Here is a 12959-nt window from a genome sequence, read left to right on the forward strand (position 1 = left end):
TCTTTCTATTGAGATTGCTTGGCTAGGTTCTTGTCAAGATGGAAAAAGAAATGGCATGTCTCAATATAGATGATGGTAAAGAAGAACCATTGATTTTACTCACTAATATGGACTTACAAAAATTAGTTTATAAATGTTATTTTGTAACACCCCAAACCCGGCCTAGACATTATGACCCAATTTGTGATGTCACATTGGAGTGAGTTTTGAAAAGCGTAGTTTTACTGAAAGAGTCCTTTTGTGTAAAAACCTCATTTGTGTTCTTTAAGAAAAGTAAACTTATTTGTTCATTTGTTAATTTACAGGTTTGATTAGCAAAACATGGACTATACTAAATCGTTATTACGTTTTAAAAAAACATTGTTCATTGCAGAAGCTTTTAAAACGAGTTGTGTAGCTTTGTAGCTGAAAATCATTTACTTTTCGAAAAACCCATGTCCTACTGCTAGCAGATATATGTCAATTTAAATAAATCCCCAAATAAAACAAAACTTAAAACGGCCTTATTACATAAAATTTACACAAATAAAACTACTTTTACCAAAAAATCCAAAACGAAACACAAACAGTGGTGTGGCCATCTCCGAGTCCCTCATAGCACTGACCCACCTAAGCAATACCTGCACAGATAGGCAGAAAAGGTGAGTTTATGAAAACTCAGTGTGTAATCCATATTTATCAAACAGTCAAACATACAGTGTTGAATTGTAACACCCTAAACCCGGCCTAGAAGTTAGGCCTGAATCTGGCGTGTCACATTGAAGTGTTTTTTGAAAACCATGTTCTCATTAAAAACCCTTCTTACTACTCAAAACCTTTGGCCATTTTAAAACTTGTGAAACGTTAATTCCCTTAAAACCTTACTTGCTGTGGAAGCTTACTTTTAAACAGTTGCGGAAATAAGATATTTTGAAAACCAGTTGTTGTTTTGGAAAATCGTGCCCTACTTCTAACAGATATTAAGCATACTAAATAAATTTTCCAAATAAAAGGTTAAGAAAATAAAGAGGCCTTAATACAACCCAAATCAAAAACCAAAGTGCTTAACTAAATAAACGAAATAGAAAAACATGTGCAGTTGTGTGGTCGTCTCTGATTCCCTCCGCGACACCAATCCACCTAACGCTGGGGATTACCTGCACAGTTAATAAACGGGGAGAGTTTACGAAAACTCAATGTGTAATCCCCTTACTAGAGTAGCAATCAAGAAATGTATGAATTTAGAATCGATGCGGGCGAGCCCATTACAAGAATAAAGACAGTCCAATTCAGAGCATACGTGGGCCAAAGCCCGTTACAATATCATTTGGGTCACAACCCATAACAGAATCAATTGGGCCTAGCCCATCTTAGCCTCAGTTGGGCCGAAGCACACATCGCAATAATATCACAATAATATCATACATGCAATGTTGTGCAACCCACCCCAATAATCCAACTGCTACACACCAACTCCGTCCCCCGGTACATATCATGTGGGGATATAAATATTGACCCACCCATCTGATACACATCAATGGTAGCCGAGTTGCGGTACTACCTTTATTGCAGCAAGTTGCTAATCAAATATTAGGCTTAATAGCCATCGGTGGATCCACGATCGTCAAGCAACCATGCGATCCTCATATACTTCCTCCATTCCATAATTCCCAACCTATGCAATATGTCGTGTATGTCATGCTCAATCATCACACGTGTATGTAGAATGGCCATACTCAGTAACAGTCTTTTAAACATATATTAAGAGCATATCAGTCATACAACCACAGTCAAGTCAATTAAAACGCAGTCATACATTCATAATCAAATCAGTCAAATTCGAGGTCTAAGTCGGTCATTTACCCTTAAGGGCAAAATAATCATTTTACCCTATAGGGGTATGTCGGTAATTTTACACTACAAGGGTATTTTGATAATTTTACAAATCGGGGGTGTTTTGGTAATTTTACAAATTGAGGGTATTTCGATAATTCTACAAATCGAGGGTATTTCAGTAATTTTACAAATCAAGGGTATTTCAGTAATTTTACAAATTGACGGTGTTTTGGTAATTTTACAAATCGAGGATGTTTCGAGAATTTCACAAATTGGGGGTATTTCGGTAATTTTACAAATCGAAGGCATTTTAGTATTTCACAATCTAGGGTATTTTGGTAATTTTACAAATCGGGGGTTTTTTGATAATTTTACAAATCGAGGGTGTTTCGGTAATTTTACAAATCGGGGGTATTTTGATAATTTCTCTTTATTATGGGTTTATTACTTACCTTGGCCTGTTAACAAGTCCTCGTTGGCTAAAGTGAACAGATACTATGCACCAGGTAGGATTCCAGAGAAGAGGAGGTGAGTCTTTAAGACCGCTTAAGTACTTAGCTCTCCCTAGATCCAATCCTAGACATGCATATACCCATTGTCACACCTTAACCTTATGACTTGTCCACGATCGCGATTAATTAATTATTTAAGTTTTATGTCTGCTTGAGTAGTTACCAAAAACTAGGTCTACAGCCCTTTTTTTCTAAATACTAACAGATCCACACTTATTCATTTGGCCCCTTTAGGCCCAATCTCGTTCACATGGCCCATCAGGCCCAATCACATTCATATGGCCCATTAGACCTAATCACATTCATATGGCCCATCAAGCCCAATCACATTCATATGGCCCATCAAGCCCAACCTTGGCACATCCTGGCACATCCTGCATTGGGTCTTAATCACCATTTTTTTCTTTCACCAACTCATCTGATTCGCTCTATTTAAAGCCAGCTTCTCACCTATTCCCATGTTAGCTTCCCGTTGTGGGATTACTTTCAACCATTAGGAAAATTCCTTATTTTCTTATGACCACCTCAACCACAGAGTTCCAGTCCAACTCCACCTCCTACACAGCTCAAACAGCAAAATAAATACTCCATTGTGCATCCCAAGACTTGAACCTTAGACCTCAAAGTTACACAACACGCCACCTTGCCACTCCACCACAGGCTCTTTCTGTGTCATATTTTATCATCAATTAAATATAAGGTCTATAGGCCAAAGTCCAGGTTCCTTTGAAAGAAAAACCAAAATAAATTGCAAGAGCCAAGACTTGAACCCAGGCTCGCATGCAACCTTAATGACGCCACAACCACTAGACCATAAGCTTCCTTGTGTCATTTATTTCCCACAATAATTTAAAAGGCCTTCATCTAAGCACCCAGGGTTTTATTCACTTATTACCAAAATTTTTGCTAAAGCCCAGGTTTGAACCCAAGATTTCTCCAACACTTCTCAAGGCCATTAACCACTAAAGCAGACATTTAATTGTGTCATTTCCTTGTACAATTAAATGCTTATATACAACCTCCTTACGGACCCATACTAAAGGCCCAATACTTCTAGGCCCAAATTCGGGGCGTTACAATTCTACCCCCTTAAAGAAATTTCATCCTCGAAATTTCCAACTATCTAAACAAGCGTTTAGCTCAATCTACACCACTATGCTCTTGCAGCGCACTCTAGTTTCAAACTTAATCTCAAAGCCTCTCACACCTAACCAAAACATCTAACCGCAGAAGCAAACAGATATTTACCACACATGCCTATAATTTTTATATTCAAACATCACATCCAAACAAAACACACCTGATTTAAAAGGAACTATGATCCCTCTTCCTGCTGCACTCCAAGTGCCTAGCCTGAAGTGTTTCACCATACGCCTTAACTATTGCCTCGAACAATTCTTCTAGCACTTCCCTTACCAACCGGATCAGTGCCTCTGTACCAAGCTCCGGGTTATTGTTACCTGAAGTTAGCAGACTTACCTTGACTATAGTTTCTTGAACCATCTCATGTTCAGGGGAGACGGGAAACTCCTCGCGACCTTGCTTGTCTTCGGAATCCATCACAGTATTGTTGCTAACTAAAAAAAATCTGATTTCCAGAACATACACTGAATAAATACAAAATCTAACTTTAAGTACAGTCTAACAAAAAGCCTACGGATTTGGCGCCGGAGACTCGGTAACCATACTTTCAGGAAAAACTTCAGAAAAACATTTCAAATACTTCAAATATTTTCAAACCATTTTGAAACAATTCTTTCAAAAATCCAATTTTAAAACCCATTCCACAGCCGAGTTTTGTAACTTGGCTCTGATACCACTAAATGTAACAACCCAAACCCGGCCTAAAAGTTAGGCCTGAATCTGGCGTGTCACATTGAAGTGTTTTTCGACAACCATGTTCTCATTGAAAACCCTTCTTACTACTCAAAACCTCTGGCCATTTTAAAACTTATAAAACGTTAATTCTTTTAAAACCTTACTAGCTGCGGAAGCTTCCTTTTAAACAGTTGTGAAAACAAGATATTTTGAAAACCAGTTGTTGTTTTGGAAAATCGTGCCCTACTTCTAACATATATTAAGCATACTAAATAAATTTTCCAAATAAAAGGTTAAGAAAATAAAGAGGCCTTAATACAACCCAAATCAAAAACCAAAGTGCTTAACTAAATAAATGAAATAGAAAAACATGTGCAGTTGTGTGGTCGTCTTTGTAACACCCCTTACCCATATCCAAGGCCGGAATAGGGTACGAGGCATTACCAGACTTAACCATACACATAGACGAAAATCGGGCCATAAAAATTCATTTAATTCAAAACTTTTCAAACACATGCATACACTCATATTTAAAGACATATAACGTGGCATAAATGAGCACTTACACATCCATAATCATGCAATAACATGTCATTTACTTTAAACATATTTGCTTACCATCCTGTATATAATATACATTCTTACATTAATTAGAACTAGACATGTTAAATCTTATTCTCATTTTATACCATCATAATGTAGTTACCAATTTGTCCATTAAACATCCATATTCAAGGCAACATTACTCATTTCCATTTAATTCATGATCCACTGGCCTGCATTTAACTTACCTGATGTATTACCAATCATGCATAACAAACAAAGCTAACTATATCATCACATCAAAACATAGGACATGGCATGATTAATTAAACTTATAAACCATAATGAATAAGGACCACATCTCATGATCATATGCGATAACTCAATGCAGACTGATACGTATGGTCAAATTCATAATAATAATACATATCACAAACCAACTTCCTATACATACCACTCACTTGATATTTCTAATATTTGAATTAATTCTCCCAAAAATGATAGTTTGATAGTGTGATTTTGCCTCCAGCAATCTCCAACCCTAAGCCGACCTGAAAATACTAAAGAAATGGAGAGGATGGGTAAGCTTTACGCTTAGTGAGTCCATATGAAATTAATAAGCAATTACTATCATGCTTTTCAAAATAAAACACTATAATTGTACAATTACACATGTTCAGGTTAAGCTATTTTATCGAGTTACAGTTACTAAATCATTCATATCTAGAGCTACAAAACTCCAAATTTAGTTTCGTTAATTTTCCTTGAAACTAGACTCATATACCTTTCTCCCATGAAATTTCCAGAATTTTTGGTTTAGGCAATTAGTACAGTTTTTCATTGAAGTTTCCTCTGTTTCGTTGTCCAACAATTCTGACCTCTCTTCACTAAAAATTATTTATCTCATATTGTAACACCCCAAACCCAGCCTAGACGTTACGACCTAATTTGACGTGCCACCTCAATTACCTGAAAACCTGACCAGCTTATGATGTTAAACCGGTTGTCGTAAAAGCCTTTATATTTTTTTAAAGCCCCTGTATGCCTAGAATTTCATGCTGTTTAAAACGTTTATGGTTTTCAATACGTTTGTTTTTAACAGAACTAAAGTTGCAGGTTTGCTTACAGTAAAAGTTATTATTTTGATAACTCGATGTTCCTACTCTATCAGTTGTTAAATACCAAATCATAGCCCAATTATAAGTTAAAACCCCAAATGGCCTTATTACAAAAACAAAACCCAAATATAAATTAATTAAATAATAAAGTCATTCGTGATCGTGTGGTCACCCCTAGTCCCTCGCAGCTCCAAACCGGCTAAGACTGAGGATTACCTGTACAATTAAAAGAAAGGATGAGTTTACGAAAACTCAGTGTGTAATCCCTTATCAGACTATAGAAAAAAGTACATGTAGTAATAGTCTAGGCCTTATCCCTTAAACAGTAGTAGTGTGGGCCTAAGCCCAATACAGTTTCAGTATAGTGCAAAATGCAACCCATCCCAAAACCATCCAGCACACCACCCGTACCATCCAACACACCATGTGGGGATATTAATCGACCCACCCAAGCAGCATACCATTATCGTAGCAAAGTTGCTAGTAATAATAACACAGCGTAGCTGCCAGTAGCAGTAAGTGTGGCAAGCCACCAGTAATAGTAAACGTGATGTAGTCACCAATACAGTACTTCTTCCATACCATAAACCCAACCCCATGCAGATGTCATGTCATAAATATTATGTGTATGTAGTATGTCATACTAAAAACCAGTCATATAAATGTCATACACACATCAATTAACCTACCACTAGCGTTATAAAGGTCATTTCGTCAGTTAGGGGTAAATTAGTAATTTTTACCCCTCAGGGGTATTTCGGTGATTTAATAGATTTTAGGGTCTCAGTACAGATAACGACCCTTCGGGAGGTCTACAGTCGTCTCGAACAACTCAGATAACCTTTATGGCCAAAACAGTGCAAATGAGCCCAAGGCCCACTACTTGGCCCAAATAGGCCAACACGCTCATGTAGCCCATTTAGCTCAAGTTCAGTCATGTCAACGCAGTTTCCATGCCCCATTCCATATTTTGTTACATACGCATATCCTATCCGTGTGGGGCCCACGGGTCTATTGGGCCTGCACGGCCCATCTCGGCCTAACAAGGCCCATAACGGCCCTAGTCCATGAAACGCACGCAACGGTCTTATAGTCTACCGCCCATAATATGTGGCTCGATTCACCCCATGAGCGATCGCACGCTCGCAAGGCCTCAAAAGCCGAAGCTCTGGCTTTTTGGCCTTTGCCGATCTACAACAGCCTTGGTGTGGTTACACACCTACGTTCATCATTTAACACAGAGTAAGGTTGGGTGTACGACTACACACCTGTTTGGAGAAGAGATCACTACACGCCACTTGCTTCACCTAAACCAACATCACGATCCCAAGTTAGTTCTCAATCGTACGAATTCACCCCCTTTTAAAACTCTTATTTCCCCCGGTAACATTTATTGATTACCTTGATAGAATAAGTAGGGTTCACACCACCCTTAACCAACAAGCTTCACCTACTGGCGACAATATGCACAGAAATCCCCATCCATTTAGCGATCTAAAAGTAATAAACTCAGACTAAGTATACTCCTTACCGGAATGTAAACCAAGGAGGAGGATAACAACTTTCGGCCAACCCCAAAACCACTTATAATCAAAGCATGCGATGTCACGAACGTTCTCTTGACAGCAATCGATACAAAGAAAAGATTAAAGAGAGAGACCACTATAGAAAGAAGAAAGAGAATCGGCACCACTGTGAAACTACATTTGATAACCATATTAGCAAGGCTCCACCATTGATAAAAGCCCGACAACCAAGAGGAACTCACTTACCTTGATCAAAGTAAGGAAAAATTCAGCGAAGAAAAGAAGATATTCGGCTAGCACCAAGATAAACCCGAGTAAGATGAGAAGGAAAAGAGTTTCAGCACAGGCTATAGAGTGAACTGAAAGGGTGTATTCGGCACAGAATGAAAAAAAAAGGGAGAAATAGCCGGAAAGAATTTCGGCTTAATTTGAAAGATAATAAAAGAAATTGGCACAAGAGGGAAATGGCATCAAGAGAATAAAAAATGCAAAACCTGAAAAAGTCTAAGAATAATTCGGCACCTATACTCTTCCTAAATGCCGAAAACACACTCCCCAAAACTCCCTTAGCCGAATTTGCACTCACAAGGACCCCTATTCGGCTCCAACTCCCACCAATTCAAATCCCTTGAAAACCTCCAAGATTTTCTCCCCTTATCCCTCCATAACAACCTCCAAGACCCATTGAAACTCTCACCCAACACAGTTTTAGTCTGCCACTAACTCTTGCTGTCCCAAGTAGCAAAATTAACATCTTTTACCTTCTATGGGATTCGAACCCCAGTCTTCGCACCTCCAAATCACGCCACATGCCACCAAGCCACAAGGCTTTTTGTGGTAACAAGCAACCACAATTATTCATAAAGCCTAGGTGCCAACATTCATGTTCCTTTTAAGAGAAAAACAAAATTTTTGTGAAAGCCAGAGCTTGAACCCAAGCCTTCCCAGACACCCCCAAACACGCCCAAACCATTTAGCCACCACACCAAACATGCGATTTATGACAAACTCGATAAAATTACAAACCCTAAATTTTTAGGGCGTTACACATATTTTCAGACTCGGATAATGTTCTTGTCCATTCATCCTAAAAGTAAACTCATTGAGGATTCTATTCATATAAATTATAACTAATAAATATTTTTGTACAATTTTTAACGATTTTTCCAAGTCACGACAGGGGATCTCGAATTCATTCTCACACTGTCTCACAAAAATTAGAATATCACATAATATAGAACTCTTTTGCTCCCCCTATTTCTTTTATATGAAAATAGACTCATTAATCTTTAATTCTATATTTTTTTTGAAATTTAATTCAACTTACACAATTTTTGGTGAATTTTCAAAGTCACGCAACTGCTATTGTCGAACACTGTTTTACTACTAAAATTCACTCTTACATAATTTCACTTAATCCATTTTGTCTTATCGAAGTTCACTCAAATATCGAGAACATTGCTCATAATTTTCATAAATATATACCTGCACTGATTCATCATATAATCATGTTCACATGTATTTTTACTTAATCGATTTTCCCGTTGAACTCTTCGGAATAATAACTTATACTCAGTTCCCTACACATATTTTCACACTTATAGACAAGGCTATCTGGTACGCATTGTAGCCTGCACTTAGTACTACACATGTGACCAATTATCCGGTCCATGTAGTAGCCTGCACTTAGTACTACACACGTGATCGAAGTTATTGGGTACGCATAGTAGCCTGCACTTTGTACAACATACGTGACCTCACAATAGATCATTCGTATCATTTCTATTCTGAAGGCTCAACCGGGAAATTCCTCACTTTCCAACATGTTACAAATTTATTCATGGTCCTTTTTCAATTTGCAATTTACAACAAATAATCATTCTATGGCAACCACATTTCATATGATAACAAAATATAATAAAATAAAATGAATCGATAAATTATTTACGTACAAACTTGTCGAAATCTCATCAGGTACAACCGTGTAGCAATTCATACAACCCATGTAATAGTAATTTAACATTCAATTCATGTAACAATAATTTGCCATTCAATTTCACATGATGCAACAAGCATCACATTTTCCATATCATACACACCATCCATCAACTTCTCCTAAACATATTAAATCATAGAATTTATGCCATAACAATATAAAATTACAATTCAAGTATGGTATTGCATTGTTATTAACGCACGAACTTACCTCGTATACGAAAATGGTCATTTTTACCATTTTGTCCACAACTTGGTATTTTGCCGATTTTAGCCCGAATTTCATTTTTCTTTGCTCTGTCGTTACAAATATAGCCTAATTAGGACTCACATTATTCAAATAGCCCCAAAATCATATTTTGGAAAAATTACAATTTTACCCCTAAACTTTGTCAAAATTACAGTTTTTCCCCTAGGATCGTAAATTAAACTTCATCCTATTTTCTTATGTTTTATGACATGCTGATCATTTTTCCCTTCTATAGCAACATCAAATTAACACTCTAACATCTACTTATGAACATTAGGTATTTTTACCAATTATGTCATTTTACTCGTTTTCACGTAAAATCGCTTAGTAAAAGTTGTTGAACACAATTTCAAGCTTCATATTCTACCATAAAATATCAAAATAAACACATTTCACCTATGGGTATTTTTCCAAATATAAACCCTAGGTTAAATTATCGCTAGAATAAGCTTAACCAAGTTACCGGGATTTCAAAAATGTAAAGAACTTTAAAAGCGGGGCTAAGGAGCACTTACAATCGAGCTTGCAAGTTTGAACAAACCTTAACCATGGCTGCTGCTGGTAGAAATGGTTGAATGAAGAAGATGATAGCTAATTTGGCTTATTTCCCTTTTTAATTCTTTTAATTATTAGTTTACCAAAATACCCCTAACTTAAAAATATTTTATTACACCCATTTCATGTCTATTTTTGTCCAGAAATTAACCAATGATCTAATTACCATTTAAGGACCCTCAATTTAAAATTTCATAACAATTGGACACCTCTAGTATGTAGAACTCAACTTTTACACTTTTTACGATTTAGTCCTTTTGACTAAATTAAGTGCCCGAATGTCAAAATTTTTGAATGAAATTTTCACAAAATTATTCCGTGAAATTGTAGACCATAAAATATAATAAAAAACAAAATTTTCATCATCGGATTTGTGGTCTCGAAACCACTGTTCCGAGTAGGCCCAAAATCAGGGTGTTACAACTCTCCCCCATTTAGGGATTCTCGTCCCCAAAAATCTTACCGGAAAAGTGGCCTTCACTTAGATTCCTCAATCTCATACTCGATACCAAAGTACCTTCGCTCAGGCGGTGCCTCCAATACATCTATTTAATTTCTCATATGATTTGAAAGCTTACGAACTCAACTCCCAATTGTTCTTAAATTTTCAAAGGCTTCTCAGTTTCCCATGATATCATGACATAAAACTGGGATCTCAATTTGGTTTATGGAGACTAGAATTCCAAGAAATCCAGCAATCAAAGGGACCTGCACTCTTCCGAAATAATCATATAGATTTTCATCATCGATAAATCACAATCCAATAACATTTGAATCAAATTATAGTGCACGTCATTACTCTCTGAATAAATAGGCAAATTTTCACTGTGAGCTTCGTATAGTTCTTTCTGTATAAGCCTCAGAATAATAATACCATGAATCAGATCCAATCTGAAATTCAACATCAGAAGTCGATCCTCACTGTACTCTTTTAGTTTACTACTCACTATCACATTTTCCTTATTTTCTTGAAACACATCACCCTTCATACCACAATGCATTAATGAAATTAGGAAATCTTTACTCAATGTAGACTAGTCCAATTCAAACGCTTTGGTTCATGATATTCTCATCTGTCCAAACCTTGCTAACGTGTAATAAACTTTTCAGCTTTCGCAAGATGAAAACTTTATCATTCTTAGTAGCTTTAACTCATATCAAAATTTTCTAAGAGATATACACTTCTCGTTCAAACTATTTGCCTTTTACCCATAAAGAAATGAAATTCTATTATCAGATTTGGGAAAAATGATCCTGACATAATTGTCATATGAAATCTTTCAAATAAATAATTCACACAGATTAAACACTCGAGCCGATTTAAACACCGTTGAATGACATTTCAAGTAATCCTTTCTTCTAGTTACTAAACAATTCATCATATAGTCCTTTACTATTCATTCCTTACGCTAATCAAAACCATCTCAATTGCATTAGCTCAAGTAACCAAAATATATCAATTGAAGATATTAACTATAATTAACTTACTTGAGAGAAGTAATCCACCATGCCGATTGAAACTCGTACTTTTATCACTTATGCCTTTACTGTTGTCAAATCCTTACACGAAAATTTGAGAAATTCCAATACTAAAATCACCACATTACCAAATCAAATCAGAAGTAGAGTCATGCTTGTCATGATTATCATGAGCTAAAAAACACACTTCGAACATAAGTCATAATTGACAAATCATGGAATAAAGATAACAAGAAAACCGAATAAAGAAAACCAAACTCATAGAAAAATATAGAAGATCTCGAAATTTCCTCAGAGAAAAGAAGTCCAGAAGAAAACATCATTTAATCCCACTGGAATCAAATATAACAAGAACAATGTATCCCATACATATATATCAAATGGAACATCAAGTAGAAGAAATAGTATCATAATATCATACATATCCTCTCATCAATTCTTATTAGACGAAATGTAATAAAATGCCCGAGGAAATACAGCAATACAAATTATAAACCAGTCAGACTACCAATGCTTCTATCTAACATCAAGATTAGAAAACATCCCCAAATAACAAGAATTTCTTCAAAAGATCAACAGCCATAGAAATTTTTCTGAGAACAGATAAATACATAGAACATCTCGGAAGAAACTGTTAAATCTGTTCAGCCGTAACTGTCACACTCAGATATTACACATTTCAAATATAATTTCCCACAACTAGTTCTACCATCACAAGTTTCCCGTTAGACCTTTCACTAAAGAAGACCAGTTCTGAATAAATTTTGATTTACACTTTTCTCGACCTTGTACCTGAGTAATTCATTTTACCAAAGTAAATTCATTCCCTAACTGGGACAGTGCATATCTCCAATAATCTTTATGTCAACCTGATACTTTTCTAGCTTTGACTTTACTTATCAACTCATTCTCAATCTCTAATCATACTTATAATTGAACTCTTTGGCTTTTCAACTGGGAACTTATTCAGTACAAATCTCATGAAATTCCATTATAAGCACCACTTCGATAAGGGGGAGGGGTTGTAAGGCCTCTGACTCGACTTTCTTATACATATACGTATGACACAACTTTCATCATCATAGTAACATCGTCAAAATCATGTCATTCATTTCAGGCAACACAACATTCATGTTGGTTTACACCAATTTTCCAATTATCCCATTCAACTTGTCAAGTAAGCCAAGTGCACTACATCATATGAGCATTAAGCAAATATAGATATTTATCACAACATAAACTTTCATATCACGTGTTATCACATATATATCATAAAATTTTATTCATAATTTTCTGAATCGAGACTTATCATAATCATAATTTTACTCAAATACCTTCAATTAACTTG

Source organism: Gossypium arboreum, chromosome 1 (genome assembly GCF_025698485.1).
Source record: "Gossypium arboreum isolate Shixiya-1 chromosome 1, ASM2569848v2, whole genome shotgun sequence".
Classification (NCBI taxonomy): Eukaryota; Viridiplantae; Streptophyta; class Magnoliopsida; order Malvales; family Malvaceae; genus Gossypium; species Gossypium arboreum.